Source organism: Fukomys damarensis, unplaced genomic scaffold (assembly GCF_012274545.1).
Source record: "Fukomys damarensis isolate Sample0158 unplaced genomic scaffold, DMR_v1.0_HiC HiC_scaffold_14, whole genome shotgun sequence".
NCBI classification, from domain to species: Eukaryota; Metazoa; Chordata; class Mammalia; order Rodentia; family Bathyergidae; genus Fukomys; species Fukomys damarensis.
This window is the reverse complement of record NW_022900926.1, coordinates 66,607,293-66,629,264: the sequence shown is the minus strand read 5'-3', so window position 1 is coordinate 66,629,264 and position 21,972 is coordinate 66,607,293. Positions and strand designations below refer to the sequence as shown.

Sequence of the window (21,972 nt, the reverse complement as noted above, 5' to 3'; positions counted from 1 at the left end):
CATCTTTGTTTTGTTCATACTGTGACAATTTTGGTAAACATTAGCATTCTATTTCTGCAAATTTTACAATGTGTTACTACAGTGGTAAATGGCTTGGGAAGAATTAAAGATAGGTAAATAAGAAAACATCAGAAAATTGTGTACTATTGGGTTTTAGATTCACATTATATTAAATATTTTCTTTTAATTCATATATATATATACATATATATATATATATATCATAAATGGCATTACATCAGAAAATTGTGTACTATTGGGTTTTAGATTCACATTATATTAAATATTTTCTTTTAATTCATATATATATACACATATATATATATATATATCAACTAAATGGCATGAATTTCCTGAATTTTTACCATAATTTCTGGTAAAATTTGTTTCAGCAGATGAAAATGCAAAAGACTCCATAAAAATCACAATTTCATTAGGTCGTGGAGAAGTGTCTCCTACTTATTTAACAAAAACAAGAGAAGAAGATTTATGTCATCTAAGTCCGACCCATTCTAAACCAGGGGCTGGCAAGACACAGCTCTATGGCACCCTGACATCAGAAGCTGTCTGTCACGGAATTGGTCCTTTACTTCTAGAACACAGACATGGATTCTTTCGTATGCATCCACAAAGAAACTTTAGGAACAGGCTCCTGCCTAAATAAATGTTCATAGCTGTCATGTAGCTACCAAGATCAAGTGGGGACATTTTGTGAACATTCATACGGACTCCACTAAGCCATTGTCATTTACAACACGGACGTTTTTTTGAATTGGAGAAAAAGGTGCATCTCTTACAATGGCACACTTCACGTGCTCCCATGGGCAAGGTCTTGTGGACAGTCCTGCACATCTTATTATCATGGGAAATTATTCCTTTCAAATGAACGAATCATTACAGGCTTATTCATTTGAGCTGATGGTTGCCAATGATACTCTTTCTAAAATATTAAAGGACTTGTTTTGCTTCACACACACGCACAAGCACATAAATTCATCGAAAATATTCCTTAAGTTACTTCAGCAAAAACTGCGCCATTCAAATTACAATTTAAAAAATTTTAACATCTCCCTGCTTCTAGCTTTTATGTGTACTCCAAATACTTCCTTCTATGTGAAATGACAGAGCTAACTCTAGTAACCGAAATCTCCACTATGCTGGCAGAAAGATAAATAATTTATCATTATGTTTTGATTTTAAGATGGCAATCTCAAAGAATACAGAAAGGAAAATATGAATCAAAAGATTCACATTTCATGTGCAGTGGGATGATGGTACAAAGAATAAGATTCCTTTATATAAGCATTAGATTGTATAACAAATGCTTATATTGCCAAAGTCTGCAAAGATTAGACTTCTGTTTCAGACATGTATTGAAGCCTTTTACTGTTTAGATACACCTCAACAGAAATTACTGACAGACTGAACGTCTTTTCTTCCAGTGAATTCCTTTCTGAATGACTGTGTCACTAATAAAAGTTGAATAGAAGTGTCTTGGGCTAAATATTTTCATGTCTATACTATCTGAAGCCTAGAATTAATTAACACAAGACTACAGTTTTATCTATTTAGTGATTTATCTGCAGTTTGAAGAAGATGCATTTCTGGGCCAACAGCCTTAATCTCCTGCACAGGCATTGTAACTTAGAAGATACAAATAGACTCAGTAGCTGCAAGTCAAAGATAGTATTTCCCCAGGAGCCCTGCTAGCTGTTGAAAGAATACAGATCATTGTTTGCTGCTGAGTGCAAAAAATCATTAAGAGATTACTCACAGAATTCTTACTTATCTATGTCATGTTTTAAAAGTAAGAGAACAAAAAGCAAACATATCATATGACTACCAGGATGTATCACTTCTAGGCATCCCCCACTGACTGGTCTACTGAAAAACATAAACTTGGCCCTGTAAAGACCCATTTATTGGTCAGGGAATGCATATGTCCATGTTTTCCATGAATGGGTAACCGTTCCTGAGATTGTGGAAAACTCTAGATTCCAGAAGTCCTAAAAGTCTTTAACACCACAATAATGTTTGAACTGGAAAAAAGTCAATTGTCCTCTGGAATGTTTGGTGTCAGAGATTAATTTCATGTGAGACTCACATTTTCTATAGTCATCCTTACTGATTAATGTCCCATAGATAGAATTTGATAAGGAAAGGAAATCTGAAAAGAAGGATGGGGATGATTAAATTTAAATATTCTAGTATGAAGACTGAAAAAAAAAGATTTAAAAAACTAGTTTAAGATTACAATACATATAATTTTGAAATTTAAGAAATTTAATGATTAAATATTTATAGGTTAGTTTGATTTAGAAATATAAGCAATATCACAAAGAATTAAGTCTTGTGTAAAGAAAACTTTGGAAGTTGAATGAAAAAGATCTCAAGTTCTTTTTACACTCCATAGTCTGCAGGGGCCAGCATAGTGCTCTCCTCAGTAGGTACTTAGAATATTGCAATGACAGTTATATATGCAGACTGATATAATATCAAGCTTTGGTATAAAAATTGATATCATGTATAATTAAACTAATCATAAATAAATTACAGCAATAACTTGATGTTTGATATCATACGATTGATATATCTGAGATTTGTGCTCCTTCTACCGTCTTTGATCCAACAAGATAAAGCCTCTTATATTTTTTCCATGACACAGATAAACAATGCTAACTTCCTCAGATTCACAAGTCCAGCTAACTAAATATCCAGGAATAATGCCCAACTTGAACAATTCCTGATTTTCTTTGCACTAGAGTTACTAGTGATGGCTCTTCCCTCTCGGATTACAAGTTCTCCTCTCCCATTCCAAGGTCGTCCTTTGCTGAGCTTTGCTCCCAACCTCCCTCCTTAGGTTTCTCTCCTGGTGTGCAGTTAGTTTCTCCCTCCTCACATGTCAGTGCCCTGCAGGTGACAGAACACCGAGCCCATCTCTGGAGATGAACAGAGTTGGGTTTATTGACTTTTTTCAGCATATGCCTTGGGTTAACCCTTCAGGGTGTCTCAGTGTTAAGAGGGTTTTAGAAGGGTCTCGTCAGAGTTATGTGAGGTGGTGAAGAGGTTCTAACAGGCAGAGATTCACTCAGGAATACATACTTGCAAAAAGAGAGATAATTTTATCATTTAATATCGTAACACATTTTCTAGAAGATGGGAATAAGGGAGGTAGGAGGTAATGTTATCCAGGAAACTGGATATCTGGTGATTTTTTTTTTCTGATTTGAACAATGTTCTTATTTTAATTCATTTTCAAATATGATTCTGAAGTAGCCTTGTCTTGTCCTCTTTCCTCTTGGTCACACAGAGGTCCAGTGTTGTTGTTCTGTGACCTTTGGTTTGCTGTGAGTCCTACTCATCTCCTAGCAACTCCAAGGCCTAGTTGAGAAGTCCAAGGCACCTCCTGACATTCAGGTACTATTTTTCTTTTTCTTGTATTCTTCAGGCTTTCACCCCGTATCCTAAAAATAGCTACTTAACTATTGCATTTATTCAATCATGAACTATGTCTTGAACACATGCTCTGAGACAAACCAAAATTGTTGAGATATAAGAAGAAAGTACATGATCGTGTAGAGAAAGACTAGGGCTTCCTCATAGTATTGTAAAACTTAAATGGTATTTCTCAAAGAGGATATGAGGAAGGAGAGATGGAGATGCACACGAAGACAGAAAGCGAGACGGGAGGGAAGGAGGAGAGACTGGAGATCTTAGGATACTGCTGAAACAGCAAGTCCTCAAAAGGCAGTAACTATTGTTATCAAAGGATCTCTATTTGCATTGTAATTATTGTTGTCTTATATTTATATATAACTCAGGAGAACTATCCATGTTTTCTATGTTTCCCATTTTTCTTTTTATTTCTCCACCTACCCCAATAACAAATGGTCAAGGAAAGCTTTACGTAGAATTGCTAAATGGTCTAAAAGCCAAACATTTTGATTATAAGAATTTGTATTGGGGGGGTACCCGGGAGCGAACTCCAGTCCTTGCACTTGCAAGGCAGGCAGCAGAACCACTGAGCTAAATCCCCAGCCCTGGTTATCTTGAATATATGTTTATTAGTAGAAGTAATTAATGGTTTTGTATTTTGTACTCTGGAGTTTCAAAATACTTTCAAAAGTGAACAGGTAAAGAATAATTATATTTATTTGGTATCTTCTTTAGATAGTTTATACCCACAAGATGGGCCAGAGAGCACCACATGTTTTAATATTCACATACTGCACAGAAACAACAGTCCAACAGAATTTGCTGGTTCTGACACAACTCCTCTCTAAAGAAGATTTAAAGTCACTTTATTATTTTTAAATGCATTCTGATTTGTAGGAAATAGTTATTCTTTTCTTATGAGCATTTTATGTAGAAAATTATTAAAGGAAAGTTAAATACAAATATTAATTTTTGTGGGTTAAAAATACTACAAAGCATAAACTTGAGACTTTTTAGGTAAATGGATTCATCTTGAGACCATAATCAGACACACAAATTTAAATACTGCATTGTTTCTCTTGTGTGAGAAACTCAAAGTGTAAATAAGGAGTAAAATGGAGGATATTAGAAAGGAGGGGGAATTCATTCAAATGGGGAGGTGAGTAAAGGAGGAAAGAGGAGAAAGGAAAAAGAGATTTTTTTTAAAGAGATAGAATGGAAGAAAAAATTGGCTTTTGTAAATAGGAAGGGGAAGATGGGTTAAAGGAGAGAAGGGAATAGGGAAAAAAGAACTGAAATATGTATAAATGACTCAGAATGAATTACATATGACAAATGTACTAATAAAAATAAAACTTAAAAATTAGCTCAGAGTAAACACGGAAGATGATGCTTGATTAATTCATTTTGTACACTGAAAAAAAATGCTTTCTTTTTGAATGAATAAACTTACTGAAAATAATGAATCTCTACCACAGTGTGGACAGACATTTGAGAAAATTCTGTTTGCCTGTAAGGAGTCAACATAAAGGCACAACAGTCTGATAATTAACTTTTGGCAAATATTTGTGTCTCATGTTTTCTTTAGTGGAAAAATCTGTTCTTTTTATAGATTGTCTGGCAGCCAGAGGTCAACCATTCTAATCTCACCAGATTTCACTAAATGACTTGTGAATTCTTCTACTCCCATCAGTAAAATAAAACAGTCCACTTTTGACCACCTGAATGTGATAGAGGTTACAGTAAGTCCATAAAGAGAAAAAAACTTTCCATTACATCTCAAAATCAATGAAATGATCATTTATCTACAATGAATATTTGTGCCTATCTGACAAAAACAGGTCAAAGGTTTTGTGGGTTTTCTTCTGAGATTGCTCAGAGTCTTCTCTAATGACTGATAATTGAAAACAGAGACTGAGGCTATCAAATGGAGTGGGTGACAGATAAGCAGCAGATTAATGTGGATACTTGGTCACAAGACATTAAAAGGTCAGGAGTCACAGGAATTAGCTATTATGCTACTGTGAAAAGACAGACATCAAACGTCCATTATCTGCCTAATAGCTTTTTGCCTAGCCTGAAAGCCACTCTTCTTCCTTTTGGTTACAATTTAGAGATGATCTCGATGTCATTTTATACATGATGTCAAAGTGAAGACACTCAGCCTAGGATTTGCATATTGTTATAGTTTTAAAAAGTGGGTTTTTTTTAATATCAGAGGTCTAGTGTGTTGCATGCTCATTTTGAATAAGTTTAAGAACATTTTTCAGAAAAAAATAAACTCAATGGAAAGCTAAACAAATAAATGTCTTTTTCAAAATAACTGCTTTAAATTTTAAATCAGTGTGATAACTTTGATAGAGTTCTCTCAAGTTCAATTTTAGGTTCAATCTGTTGATTTTAAAGAAGAGAAAACTATACATTTTTCTGCCAAGTGGGTTATAATCTGTGAAATGTGATGTCTGGGAGTCATAGAGAAATGTGATTGTACTTATTGATGTATTAGGTTACTAGAGAGACAAGAATTTGACCTTACAGGTTTGAGAGGAGGAATAAAACCATAAGAACATGCATACACTCAAACTAGAAGAATACATAACACTCAAAACCGGAGCAGCCGAGTTATCTGCTCTGTTTAGACAAGCACTACAGTGGCTACTGGTGACCCACGTATGCTTCCCATGATGCTTTGCTCTCTGTGTCCCAAAATTGATTTTAGGCTGGAGGACAGCAGAGCTTCTGCGCGGCTCAATGCTGCTCTCCGTCTGTCTCTCTAGGTGTTCAGCGTTCACTGGTAATGAATGATACAGGAATACAAGTCTGGCTTTTCTGAGGGAGTTATTTTGTTTGGGGAGTTTTGGGTTGCTTCAAGAGAGAGGGTAAAATCAGATCCCATTATTCCAACTAATTCAAGAGCAGAAAACCTCGGCCACGTAGTCTTATTTTTAAATGAACCCTGTCCATGCTAAAAACTGGCATTAGTACAAATGATATACTTTTCCTTTTTGTAAAGAAATTCAAATCAAATAGCTTAGACGAATTCTAACAACATATTTTTATTTTCAATTTCATATTACCTATGTTGATACTTAAAAAAATATACTAGCCTAATAGAATTTCTATGACTGCTTAATGGATATAGTGCTGTGGAAAAAGGGAAAAAACTAACTGAAAAATAACTAACCAAATTTTTAGATTGTGTCAAATGGTAGAATTCTACATAACTATTTTACATATGAATGGTTTGTCATAGAAGACCAGAGGCATGCTGTTTTTTAAAATAATCTCCTTCCTATTTTCTCACTGATTATTCTTTGTACACAAGGGGTGATCTTCACATACAATGAATGTTTAAATTGGGGAAAAAATTAGAAAAAACTTACTATAATAAGAATATTGCTATTAATCTCCTTTAAAATACCCCCTCCCCCACTTCTAACTCCATTTCTGGAGCAGTTCTGGAAGTCCCCCTTTGCAAGTGCCTCTTACATGGTGTGATAAAAAATACAGTGAATGCTGCTGCCCAGCGCCGTCAAACAGGCAAGTGGGCTAGTAACAGCGTCATGGTGCCGTCCTCATCCAGCAGGGTCCCTGCATCCGGCACTGTGCCACGCCTGGCTCCTCCCCAGAGTCAAAATGACCACAAGAGGTCAATGTTGCAAATCCATTCAGGACATGGAAGCAGCCAATGACAGCACAAATGAAGACACCCAGGAAACAAAAAAGAACTCCCAGAACTGCTTCGGAAAGTGACGGGTGATAGGGTAATTGTTAAAAGTGAGGGGGAGTATTTTGAGGAGGAATTAATGGCAATGCGTCTTTTACTGTAATTTAGAAAAGTTAAACACTTGTACTTTTCAAGCATACATCATATTATACAAACACTTAAGAATTTCATTATATATATTTTATATATATATATATATACATACATATATAAGAAAGTGAAAGTTCATTTTATCAGTCTTTATGTAACAGATAGAAACTGGAATATGCATTACATGATTTATTTAACAACTCGTTATACCACATTATTGAAATTATGAGTTGAATGAACCAGTGTTTTCTATGAAGAGATGTCTGCTTTTGGGGACCTCAGAACATATGTAGATTCAATAAAGATGTTGCAGGTGCTGGAATCAATAAAGAAATGACACCATCTTCCTACATTTTATTGAATGAGACCACACTGCAATCAGAGTTCAGAGTCCCTTTGTGGTCTCAGGTCACAGCATTTGCATAAGCAGTCTCATATTTTGGTTGATCTGGTTTCACACTCCTGGGCTTTCCTTTTGTACTGGGACTTAAAGTCAACCATAAAACTCACAGCAAAAGTCAGCTCTGAATCTGTGAGTAGTGTCTGGTTTTCAGTCCAAATTTACAAATCCTCAGTTCCCTAAGATGCACGCTTGGAAGGAACAATGTTTCTTCTGAGATTTGTGTCTGTCCATCTTATTTTAGAATCTGATATAATAATTTCCTGAGTCTCCCGTTTTTATCTTATTTAATAACTCATCCAAATAACTCATAGACACTATTACCCAAAGGCCCAAATTCAGCAATAGAAAAATCCGAATACCAACCTGATTTAAACCATAGATTCCTCAATCTGTATGGGTATTGGTGATAACTAGTACCTCCAAAAATGACTGCAAAGAACAGATATAACTGTGAGGCTTTAGTATTAAATACGTAAAAGCCAGTAGATTCCAGGATCTCCCTCCATATTCTGTTTCTAAGCACCTATGCTTCTCCCAGATGAGCAGAGCTTTGGAAGTTTTCTGGAGGGGAAAACAGAGGGTCTTTGGCTGGCGTCAGTAGGCACACTTAAGAGTGTGGCAGGAAAGTGTGACAAGGAAAGAGGTGAGTGTATACGCAACCTGCGTGCTGCATTCCCGGCGGTTTTCCCTCACTGATCTACAGCCAACCTTCTGCATTCTAGGCAGGAGAAAGAGCATTCTCTCCTTGAAATCTCACCATTATCTTAATAGATAAAATGATACTGACAAGTCCATTCGTGTACAAAGGGTTTCTAACCAGCTTTTTAATCTGATTATTAAATAAGATCAGATAACCAAAGACCATTTAGATAGCTAAGCAAACTTTCTACCTTGAAACATAAAATTGAAAATACCTTTTAAAAATGCACAAAATGAACTTGAAGGAATCCACTAAAACTATCCTAATATTTTTTTCTTTTTTCTTTTTTTTTGGCACTGGGGATCAAACTTAGGTCCTTGCGCTTGTAAGGCAGGTGGTGGAACCACTGAGCTAAATCCTCAGCCTTATCTTTTGAGTGCTAAAAGAAACTGTCCCATTCAGGAAACAAGTAAAGGTGCTTTACAAAGACACTGTGCCAAATGCTTTTGGAAGTAAAGTAGAAATCAATCTCAGTTTGAAAGGTTGAATTGAAGAAATTTTCAAGCAGGAGAAAAAAAATAGATAAGGAGTGAAAAAGAGCAGAGTATGATTAAAATAAAGAAAAAAGTAGTCTCTAGAGTAAAACCAAATAATAGGGCTTGTACAAGAGACAAAGAATATAAAAAGAAATTGTCAAATAAATAATGTGTTAGTTAATCTGAAATGCAAAAGTTTCAAAATTCAAAATGTCTGCTGTGTGCTCAGTTCAGTAGACTCTGACCCTGTAAAAACTTACAACACTGCAGGTGTCCAAAAAATACTGTGAGAACCCAAAAATAAAATACAAAGTTCATACAACTGAATCAGACATCAAAATGGATTTAGGCTTCTCAAGAGCAACATTGCAATCTAGAAGGCAAAGAGAATTTCCCATCAGAATCACGATGGGAAACTATTGTTCAATTCAAAATATCCAACCAAACTATTAAACATTAAGAATAATTAAAATATTTTCATACATAGACAGTATCAAAAAATGTTCAGCTATTCTTTGAAAAATAAATAATAGAGTGGCTTGGACCAGCTAACACAGGGAATACTTTCAGAAATGTTCATGCACTGACAACACTGTACAGGGTGTTTAGGCTCTGCAAAATGCAAGTGCTACTCTCTGACTCTGAAAACATAAGCATCGCTAGTCTACCCTGCTCATAACACGTACTGAAAGCCAAAGTTATCTCAAATCTAACACATATTTCACATTTTGTGGCTGAAACTAACCTTTCCTCTTTCACTTCTCTTTCTTTGCTTTTGAAAAAAAAAAGAGTTAAATCAGAAAATAGCTGAAAGAAGTCACATAAATAATCACTGAGAAGAAGACAGCAGACAATTGTAATTGAAATGGTTAAGTAAACCAGTTGTTTGAAAGAAAAATTGAAAGTATGTGAGTGATTAGGGGTTACTAAAGTCTATTCATATTTACTACCTAATAAACTCAACCAAGAGATGTTCTAAAATCTGTCAACAAGACAGACATCACACAAGAATAAAGCAAAATCACTATTAATGATAGCACAGAAACTAGGGGCTATCACATCTCTTTTCCTCTTACTCAAAATCACACCAGTGATCCCATATTTAATCTCAGGCTCAGAACTTCACTGGGTATAAATCTTAGATAGATTTGCGGGGAGTACTGGGATAGAACTCAGGACCTTGTGCTTGTGAGGCAGGTGGCAGAATCACTGAACTAAATCCATTGCCCTTAGATAGATATTTTGAAGTCTTCTAATGTTCAGGGAATCACTAACATGAATAATAACAGTGATTAAAAAAAATATAAACGAGTTTATGAGACACTATGCTAAATACCCTTTATCATTTATGCAATGAGAAGGAAGAGAAATAAAAGTTCACCTTTATTGGTTTATTGAATGCGTAAGGCTTTCAGCCACCCTTTTAGGCAGAGAAGATTGGGGAAGAAAGGGATGGGTAAGAGGTAGAGAATGAAAACTTATCTTCCTGCAAGCACTAGTTAACTATCCTCAGAGATAGTTTGCAGCAGAAATGCAGATTATGAAGAGTACTATGAAATAGTGTTAGTTATAGTAAGCAACTTTTTTCTATTTGTGATTCGTATCTGTCTTGCTGAAATATAATATGGTTCCAAACTCTCTTCAGGTTTATAAATAGGCACTTACTTTCTTTCAGTTTGGGGAATTTAGTGGGAGAAATTTGACAGAGGATCTTGGATATCACAAAATTATTCTAAAATAGTACCTTAAAAATAAGATTACTATTTCCCTGTGCATGAGGTTGTGTCAAAACTAAAGGGAGATTTCTGTTCACAATGATAGCAACTCAAACGAAGCTCGTGCCGATTTTGTATCATTTTGTGTCACACAGATTTTGTTTGGTGTATTCTGAGCACATGTAGAATTTATTTCTGTCAATTTAAATATGTTTTTTTTAATTTATTTTGATAAGAAATTCGTTGAGAATATGCAAATTTGGAGTTTCACTCACGATTTCATCAGTAGTTGATAAAAAGTTTACATGGATAGAGTAAAAACCTTTCTGAGTAACTGAGCAGAGATCACCCCTTTGATTTCAAAGGTACATGCACAGAAAAACTGTAAGAAGTGCCGTTTTACACTAAATACAAAGCTTCAAATAAATTCAAACTGCAAATCTGGTTTTGCTGGTCTTTACTGAGCACCTATTATGCCCAGTGTTAGGTTGGAGTTGTGAAAGGGGAGAAGTCTTTACTGTCCAGAACAGATAGTATAGACAATACTTTTGTGCTTTACTCTATGCTCTAATATTCAGGCCTCCGGAGTGTGTGGCTCTATTTTTCCATCTCTTTTTGTCTGTGGCCTGGATTCAGTCCAAGTTCCAGTAACCCGTTTTTCCTTTCTAGAATGCCAACTATAGTATTTATTGTGTTCAAGGGGAAAGCAACAGATAGAGCAGATTTGCAGCACTTGAAAATCACTTTATTGGCAAGGGACTAAGAAAGGAATTTTCCGTCAGAAACAATTTGGGGGAAAGAGTTACAAGCACTATTCAATTTAAATTTAAAACTAAAGTGAGAGATGAATTTGAAGTTAAACAGCACTGGTTTAGAACTAAAAAATAGGCATATAATCTATACCACCGTTGGTATGTTTTCTGTATGTTTTGATTTAACATAATGAAGTACTGACTTTTCTCTTTCTTAAGTACTAATTGTAACTACAACACCATGCAAATATTTCTCTAAATGCAGCTTATATGGATTAATCACCCCACCCAAACCAAAACAAAAATAAGCAAATTGGTGAAGTGAAAATAAATTTTTAAAATTTCTTAAAGACATCACAGAATGAACCCCTATTTTAATGGGAGGCTGTGTTCACAGTGCCCTTGCAGCACTGACTTCCAAAAACCTCATTGTGCTAAAATCAGTAGCTTCGTGTTAAAATGGTCTTACGAGTGAATAGTACTGAATTTTTTTTTCTTTTTTTTGTAGCTGAGATCGAACTCGGGATCTTGCGCTTGTGAGGCAGGGGCCAGAACAACGGAGCTAAATCCCCAGCCAACAGTATTGAATTTTTGCGAGTGTTAACATTAAGTAGTAAACATTAACAAAATTCTGTAAGTCGTGTATACATTAAACAATTTTGCAAGACTCGAGTCTATTTCGAAAGCAAAAACCAACAAGGGAAAACTCCTCCATCACTAAAGAAATGTAGAGCTAAAAGTAAAAGTTGCACTGTCCTGCACTACAACTACGACTCGCTGTAAGAGTGACATTCGGGTCTCGCTTTTGTCCTCTGTCCACAGTCTAGGCTGCAGGGACCTCTCTGGCTGGCCCCTGCACGGCGAGCAGGAATCTCGAGCAGGAGTTGGTGTCCAACCGTGGCAGGATGCTACTCATGGAATCAGGTCCCTGCGAGGTACCCAGGTGGTCTGCTTCACCCTCCCCGCCGCCGGACTAGATTTCAGAGGTGTCATCCCTGTACTTTCGTGATTTTGCGTTTCCGTGCAGAATAGCAATGTTAGGAAAGTCAATGACTTAACTACACTACAATTTTAAAACGCTTATACTGAACTCAAGTGATATAAAATAAGTGGAAATAAGCGGAAGACTAAATTTAATTATAAGCAAACTTCAAATTTTAAGATAACACTGTCAAGTGTGGTGCTGTATTTTGGAACTGAAAGTATGGGGCGAACTGCTGAAAATTATGGGTTTTACAATAAATTGTATATCATTATAACATTCATTCATTTTGACACATCATTTATAAAAAGTTTTTAAATAATCCTTTATGTCCATATAAAATAGGACGGGGGGGGAAGAGGGAGGGAGGGAGAGAGAGAGAGAGAATAAATTAGGGCTTACTTTTGGCCTAAATCACCCTAGTGATTTTTACAGTGGTTTCACTAAATACTGTTTGACTCTGGGAGTGTTTCTGGCCTTTCCCCAAGTTACAGTATTTGCATCTTTCTTGAAAAATCTTTTCCTCTTCTATTATTATCCCATAGAAATATCTGTGGAATGAAACGTTTTCATGAAACATTTTGCTGATATAGCCATATGGAACATTATAAATTGTGAATAACATTTCCCACAACTCTTTTCATTCTGGGTTTTATAATTTTAGTCCCTACCCCAAAAGAGCTTTAACATGTTAGCACACAGAAACACAGCAATGTTTTTTTTTTAATTATGAAGAATTGATTTAATTCTTCAATTATTATACTGGAATTTTCAAACATTTTATTAGGATATGATTGCAATACATAAAGTTTACTTTCATCTTGGGAAGTTAAGTACATGTACATCATACAGCTTCTTTTTCTTTTTAATCAGGTTCCCCTTTCCACCCACCTTCCTCCCTTTGACTCTAAATATCTTTCCCCATTTTTGTTCTTCTTGTTATTCTTAGCTCATGTTTATGACATAGTATGTTTATATTCATTGAGGTTATTAAGGAAAGAAGTAGTAGGAGAATTAATATACCCCATGTTCAGGAATCTAATAACCTCAATGCATATATTGGAATATTTTTACAAAAAAAAAACAGGACAGTAAAATGCCAACTGGACAGAACCTACTACTGACCATTCACACCAAACTCAAACAAAAGATGTCTCACACACACATCACACACACACACACACACACACATATTCACAGAGGGAGGCGCACTTTATAGGGAGCAATGATCTACAATCTGTACAAGTGAAAGCTGTGCTCCCTTTGCCCCATTCTATGGTGCACTCTTGCATTGCATAGATCACCCAGGGCAAGGCTGAGAAGAATGGACACAGTAAACCTATTTACTGACTTCTGAGTCATTTTAAACCTGGGGCGATTGTGAATAACTCTTTGCTACCTGTGTCCTATTAAAGTCTCCTTGAGAGCCTGATTTTTTAAGTCTCTTTTGAATAAATATATAGGAACTCAATCTCCCAGTCATCGGCACAGGTACTTAGCCTCCTGTGAGACACTGCTGAACAGCCTTACAAAGTAGCTCTATTGTGTTCCACTCCCGTCAGTAAGGCATAAAGAATCCTTGGGGATCTACATCTTTACTCTCATTGACTCTGTCATTCATTTTCAATTTTGCTATTTTAGTCGGTGAGATTATAATTCAAGTCTCTCTTGACTCCTATTAAATATCTTTTCAAGTTTTGCCAGTCATGTACCTTTTGAAGTGCCTGTCCCTTTATTTAATCATATATTATTGGGTTACTTATCTTAGCCTTTGCTTGTGTATGTGTGTTTGTGTGTGTGTGTGTTTGGTTTTGGTTATTTTATTTCTAAGACAAAGTCTCACTGTGTAGTTGAGGCTGCCCTTGAACTCACCAGGTTGTCTCATATTCCTGGCAGTCTTCTTGCCCAGGCGTCCAGAGCGCTGGGGTTACAGGATTGTAATTGTCCTATCGATATGTAGAAGTTTTACAGTTAGAATCTCTCCACTCATTACTGTGATGCATCTCTAAGTAATGCATGTGTACAGTAAGAGGTAGAAGTCGTGATTTATCCTTTCCTATGATCTGTGCATTTGCTTCAGTGTCAATGTTGAGATTTTTCCTTTATCCGTTGAAGTCCCTTTTTTCCTTGCCAACACTCAAAACTTGATTGTACTTCTGTGCACTCACTTTGGGACTTTACTGTTTCTTTACTCTGCTTGTTTTTACTTCAACACCACACTGTCCTTGTGTACAGTGCTATACAGAGTTAGTGCACAATAGTTGTTCTTACTTAATCTCTTGCCTTAGCGGGAAACCACTCAGTATTTCACCTTCTGATATAATGCTAGCTATCGATCTTGTGTACATGTCTTTACAATACTGACACATTTACCTACTACCTTGAAAATTTTCTTCCAGAATTTCTTATTGTGCAGGCTTCTTTGCTTTGAAAACTCATACTTTCATTCATCTAAAATATTCCCATGTTTATTCTTACCATAGTTTGTGGGGTTAAATATAATTCATCATTTTAAAGATAGTTTTTTTGTCATCTGTTTTCTATTGCATTGGATGAAAGTAACCAAAGTTTGTATCATTGTTTTACTGAATCTAGTGTATCCCCACCCCCCAACCCCTGGTTGTTTGTAACATTTTTCTTCATCTGTGGTTTTCAACAGCTCGAATATGATATGGCTAGGTGTTTCTTGCTTGGGTTTCATTCTGTTTCTTGGATCTTTAAATTGATTTTTTTACCAAACTTCCAGCCATTTTTTCTTCAAACACATTTTTCCTATTAGTTTACTGTCTTTCCTTCTAAAACTACTTTAAAATGATTTTTAATCCATTGCTAGACTTTGATGGGTCATTGGAGCAATGTTAATTCCCCAAATTCTCTTTCCCTCTCTTTTCTTCCTTTGGAACAGTTTTGTGATTTGTGTTGAAGTATTCTGACCAGGGTTTTATCTCCCATTTGATTCTTTTCTATGTTACATTAATTTGCAAGGGCTGCCATAACAGAGCACCACACGCTGGTTTGCGTAAACCACAAAGATTTAACTTTTTATATTCTGGAGCCTAGCCGCATCAAAGATTTGGTGAGTTTTGTCTCTGTCTTGATTTGATGTGCTTGAAACCCTTCTTGGTTTGAAACCCACTGTCTTGCTGCTTCCTCACAAGGCCGTTCCTCTGTGCCCCATCCTTGGTGTTGCTGAGGCCAAATTCTTTCTCCTGTAAAGAAATCAGCTCCATTGAAGTATGACCTAACCTAGTTGCCTGATTTCATTCCAGGTTTCATTAGGATTTTGTTTTGCTTTGTTTTATTATAACATTGAGAGAAGAAGTGTAAAGCTTGCTAGTCTATGGTGGTACAAATCAGACTTATATATTGTTTAAGTATTTCAGCTAAGATAATTTATTTCAACTGTAAAGTATTACTTCCTTCATTCAATTACTTCTTTGCCATGATGTTGAAAATAATCTAATTGCTTTCCAGCACCAAATGCAGCCTCCTAAGAATAGACATCAATAAATCTATTCCTAAGCATTCACACAGAATCTTGTGAAAATAGTGAAGGAAAAAGATAAATGAAATAAAAATAAAAATGTAGTAAAACCTTTTCTTATATTTTTTCCTGCAGGCATATCAATTTTTTAAAAGAGGACTAATTTGCAAGTATACATTACACAATGTAAAAAGTCCTTTGTTTTTCCTTAATAAGTCAGGCAGGACATATGATTTATAGAATTATTAGTAAACAATTAGCTTTTAAAGTAGATTGGCCATCTCATTTGGTTGCTTGGTAAAATCATAACATTTTTAAAGAGCTGTCTTTAAATCTTTAAGCATTTTACAAACTTCTAAGTCAATATACTTTTGGCATCAGAAAATATAACCACTAAATAACAGTACATGTTTATGAGGACATTCGTAACTAAATCTTAAATATTTGCATGCTGTCTTAACCACTTGATCATGCTTCTTGTAATTATATTTTTCTCCCAACATTGTTTTCCATACTAATCTCATTCTTAAAGCTTGATTTCCCATGCATTAGACTATCCTTATTTCTAAAGAACTAAATGGTTTTCTGCAAGCACAGTCAGTTTAAAAAGAGGCAAAAATAAGCTATGATGATATTTTCTTAAAAGGTCTATAATAAGACAACTTGTGACCTAAAGATAATTTCAGCAAACTGGTGCATTTGTTATATAATATTTCTATTTTATTTCAGCTGGAATAACTGAAAAACAGAAGTAAATAGTAGTCTAATTTCTATTTTGGTACAATTTTTTATTCTAATAGTAACTTTAAAATTAGGTACTTTTTGATCTGAGGATTTAGATTTTATTTAATAAAATGTAAGAATGATAATTCCCATTGTATATTCAAGTTAGCTTCAGAGGCAAAAATAATCAGAGACAGCAAGTTTTTTAATCTGGTGTATTGGCATATAAATACAATCTTAGACACATAGCGTTTACTTAGTAAATGTGTGTTTAATAAATTAAGAAGGGTCACACCTGAGCCAGGATGTAAGTGTAAATTTGCCTTTCTTCACAATTCATACTCTTGCAATCCTGCTTGGCACAAAAATAAACTTTTTGGCTAATTTTAAAATTCAAATTGACACTTTTGCATAATTAAAAGGAATTGTGTTTAAATTTAAATTAAATATCAGTCCTGATTTCTCATAAAAACTTAAACTTGGCCACATCTCTACCAACATATAGACTAAGGCTGAGTAACTAAGGGAGAGGTTTTTGTACTGACATATATTTATAATTCAGGAGGTTTTACTGAATTTTCTTTGGGTAAGCAATTATATCATTTACTGTAACATAGCAATCTGTCTTCTAGATTAAGCTATTTTCCCCAGTAAGACTTTATGGAAGACAAATCAGAGGTTGAAAATAGACCATTGATAAATATTCTTTTTAACAATACTGATGTCACCATGCTTTATTAAACTAATTTTGAATTGGATTATCAAATGAAGACACTGCCACTCTTAGTTTCTAAGACATCGATCTAAAAGCAGTAAGCTTTTTTAAAAAAATCAAAGCAAAACCTATCAATTTAGAGATGATAAAGCTTCATGAAGCTATGATTTTGCAACTATAATAGATTATGACAATTTGTTAACTGACTTTAACATTATTTGTTTTAAGAAAAAGTAATTTTCATTTTACAATAAACTTTCTTTCAGATTTACTTTATGAATCCCACAAATCAGCAGATTTAATTGCTACCTAAACTTGAGACTAAAACAGTTCACAGCAGATCATTAAAATTCAATGTGTATCCAATAAATGGAAAAACAGTGCTTTTATTAAAATATTTATAAATTATATATTCTTCAGAAATTTGTTTTCTTGACCTTTAAAATCTCATGAGTGTATAGTGTAGCCCTGGCCATAAGTACTCTTAAAACTACAGAAAAATACTTATGATCTCACACAAATAAAACTTACCTAGAAAAAAAGTAATAATTCTGTGTAACAGCAACCAAAATATTTTCTAAGAGATCTAGATGTTTAATTTAAAATGTACATTTTGAAATATTGACTTTGACACACTTAATTCATTTTAAGTTCATTTCAAAAGCAAAAAATGATACCTTGTATATATCACATAGCTTCAGTTTAATTCACCATGTACATGACTGTCAATTGTATTTATTATTTCCTACGCACATGAAAACCCATAAACAAATGCTATTCTGCAAGTTATTTGAAACACACTAAAATTTGAAATCCTCCAGAGGACATTCACCAAATTTTATGGCTAATATCTTTACACAGCACATGTACATAATAAGAAACAGAGCTGTCATATTTACTTCAATGAACACTTATAATGTGATTTATATTTTGCCAAGAATTTGAGTTTCACAACAAGCCAGATATGCTGAGACAATGAAAAATAAACACGAAACTTTACATGGTCTTCCGAGATATGATTTTACCATAAAAAGTACCTGGCATCTGCAAGTAAATAAATCACCCTGAAGCCAATTCACCTGAAGCCTGAAGTGAGTCTGTGACATAAATCCTTAAAACAAAATTACAATCTGGGTTTTCTAATATGATGATAGAATCAGAAGGTGGCAGAATGGTCATGGACTGTGGGAACCGGCAACATTTCATTCACTGTGAGGACGCCTCCTCTGGCCTAAGAAGTAACTTTTTATGAATATCCTTGGGCAGTAGTAACATTGTGCACTTGCTTTAGTGTTGCTTACATTGCCACTATATTGGACCTAATCCAAACAAGAGGTCAAACTACCATAAAACCATTGCAGGGAGCTTTCTGTGGAGACAGGGAAACTGGTTTTCTATCACGAAGTGCAGACACCGGGTGCTTCTACCCTCTGTGACATGGAAGCTATGCTACCAACTCTCCGGACTCAGTTTACCACATCTTCCTGTATGTGTTTCCTTAGAAAACAGATTGTTCCATTAAGCAGCTATTTTTGACTCCTAGTTCTCACATTTTCTAGACGGGGTTTGGGAATAAACACGACACCTAATCCCTTCTTTCTAGCCGTATCCCACGTATCCCTTAGAAAGTGAGCTCTTTCTAAGACACTGAAAGCTCAGAGGTGAGAATGCGATCCCATAAAAGAGTATGGAAGCTGGGGACGCTTTGAAATGTATCTGCAAGAGCAAGGAATTTTGCAATGCAGGACGCCCTCAAAGTGCAGAATTGTCTTAGGCTGCGCAGCACTGTGAGATCGTCCAACAGACTGAACTCCATGCATACGAAGTACTCATACTTTACTGCCTAACAATAATGAACATTTTCCACAAGAATGTACCTGAAAATACGAGTAGTCCCATAGTTCAGCATAAAACGGGTTGCTAAGTAGACAAAGGCGCTGTCTTCAACTATTGCTTACAGTCTGCTCCCTAATTAACGTGTAATTAACAACTGTATGCTACAATAAACAGATTAGGGACATTCAAATATTGACTTGACATTTTCACTTGCTAGTAGCTTGTTTTAGGTATGCAGTAGCTGTTCCAAATGGTCCTGACTACATCATTAGAGAGAAACGCCAGTTGACTTAGACTAGGAAGATGGCAGTCTGGAAAGCTTCCGATAATGGTGCTTACACTACAATTTGGAAACGGTAATATATCCACACTGTAATTACTATACTCCTTCCTTATTTATGTGTAACGGATCCAGTTTCTTATTTATTTTCACACTAATTTGTATATTCCAATCTCCCTGTCTGCTCTTCCTTTTTTTAGATTTGGCTTTAAAGTAACAACTATTAGCTGTGCATATTTATGGGGTCCAGTGTACTGTTTCCACAGCTGGGTACATTGTATAATAATACATAGCATATCCCATCACCTCATGTGCTTTGAAATTCACGCAAGGAACATCAAATCTTCATTGTATAGTGTATCTTTTTAGGTACCTAGAAAATAAAATATCAGTGATACTTCTCAATATTCTGAAAATAAACACTGCACCTTAAACTTTCAAAAGGACTCTAGGGGAAAGCACATCACTTCTTTTTTTCTTTTTCTAGAGATCATTAATATTCTTAGTAAAAGCACTTTTAAAATTTTACTCCCATTAGTTTTCCTAAGAAGGATAAATGTTGCTAATACATGCAATTAGACTCCTAAGACATTGGTTTCAAAAACAGCTTTTTAATGAACCTTATCTGCTTTCTTCGTCTAAACTGCTGGTGTAGCCTAAGCTAGGTTTAGCCTTCCCCGATTGAGGTCAAAAGTTTCTACTTCGAAGCAGAAGGGCTCTTTGTGTATATTTCTGTAACGCTGCTTGTAAAATGTTCCGTTTGTTGTTCAGTTTCCTGGAAGACCACCCTAATGTAAGAATAAATATCCTGCAAAAACTCAGCTGACCCCCAAGTTTCTGGTTGACCAACTACTGTCACTTTGGTATAATCATTCAACAGCCCAAAGAATGCAGATTTGTAAACAAAAACAAAACTCTGCCTCCCAGTCACTACATTTTACTTCCTGTCTCTCTTCATTTAAGAACAACACACAAAGTTTAGCAGAGTGGTACACCACTCGTAATTCAATATACTCATAAATTTGGTAGATGCACATACAGCATTTGTGCACAGTTATATAAGTTTAGCTACTAGATGACGGGTAGCATTCCAATGAGAAACACATCCTTGTTTATCTCACTTGCTGCTGTAACCACAGAATTAAAAACAGTATGTGGCATGTAGTTAGAGCTCTATAAACATTTATTAATGACTGAAGAGTTAGGGCTTCATTCTGTGGTCCGTGGGTGACTACTTGGACTTTGTTGCAGGGAGATAATATTGTTTCTTGGTTCTTTAATTCCCATGGGATCTCAAGTCTCAGCCGGAAAATGTTAATTCTAACCCTGACTGAAGCATCAGCCAGGACAAAGAGTGCCGCAAAGTCTGTGTTTCTTTTCTTTCCAGTTATAAGACACAAGGTTGCAAAGTTAGACCCACTTTGAAAGCTCACCTAGTCAAAGTGTGGTCCCCTCCAAATTCTACCAAAGAGAGCAGGCAGTCACTGCTTGGACGTTTTCAGTAACGGCAAATGAGCACCACCTGTATCAGTTCTCCTCACCTTTGGATACCCAGAACTGCCCCCCCACCGACCTCATTTGGAGCCCGTGTGAGTGCCAGTAGTTTAGCTATATTCCGAATCATTTAATCACACATTTATACAAAAGTAATTCAAACCTTGGAGCAAAACCATTCTCTTTAGTTGCCCTTCTCTTAGTTAAAAGATCTCTCATTCCTTTGTTCAACAAGTATTTGTTGTGAGCCTACTGTGTGTCAACAGACTGCTGGCAACCAGGGCTACAGCAATGAAAAAAATGGACAAAAATCCTTATTTGCATGAAATTAAAATTCCACTGGTGAACTCTAATAACAAAATCTAAGAATGGCTGTCTATATATATGCATTATCAGATCCATACCTTCTTTTACACATAAGGGCACCTGTGTGCATGTATACACATCAGAGAAGGAGAGAGAGGCTGCTGTGAGTGCTCTTAGGTAAGATGATCCAGGAAGCATTCTGAGGACATGGCAGCTCAATAAACAGAGCATAAATGGCACACGCATTTTGCAGAAGATGATTGAGGCAGAATGAGTAGCAGGTGCAAAAGCCCTGCAGAAGGACACTGTTGGGCTTGTGTAAGAAACAGAAAGAGAAGCAAACTGGAATTGAGTGATTGCAGGAAGAAACCCATAGTGTTGGCCAGGTACAAGTCTGTGTAGAACTCTGAACAGAACAAAGAGCTCAGAGGTTCCCTCTGGGCCCACGGGAATAAATGAAGTGCCTTGCACCCCTCTCAGACCCCTGAGGAAGTTAGTGAAATTTCTCTACATAGCTCTTAAATCACAAAAGCCACAAGTAAGTGACAATAATCCTAGATACCTCTCATAGCTAAGTACTTTTCAAAGCCTCCAGTGACAATGAGTACTTCTAAATAAACATTATAAATTAAGACACAACCTTTGATTTCTAAGTATGTATTTTCCATATATTAAATTATTTTACATGGTGATATTTGCTTCTTTTTTTATTCTCCCATTTTGTGGATACATAGCCCATTACACCCTAATATTGTACTGCTTCTATTGTAAGATGGGGTAGAGGCTGGGGATTTAGTTCAGTGGTGCCACCATCTGCCTCACAAGCACAAGGTCATGAGTTTGAGCCCTGGTAC

The 21,972-nt window shown here is 35.6% G+C and overlaps 1 protein-coding gene and 1 long non-coding RNA gene across 3 annotated transcripts in view; one reads left to right on the top strand and one right to left on the bottom strand.

Moving 5' to 3' along the window:
* LOC104865415 overlaps nucleotides 1-21,972 on the top strand; it is a 135,250-nt gene that overhangs the window by 14,423 nt on the left and 98,855 nt on the right. For both annotated transcript variants that reach the window (XR_781143.2, XR_781142.2), the window contains exon 2: nucleotides 3,311-3,417. This is a non-coding gene — a long non-coding RNA (uncharacterized LOC104865415). The remainder of the gene's footprint in view (nucleotides 1-3,310; nucleotides 3,418-21,972) is intronic.
* Bmp5 (bone morphogenetic protein 5) overlaps nucleotides 1-21,972 on the bottom strand; it is a 117,012-nt gene that overhangs the window by 72,066 nt on the left and 22,974 nt on the right. The window lies entirely within an intron of this gene.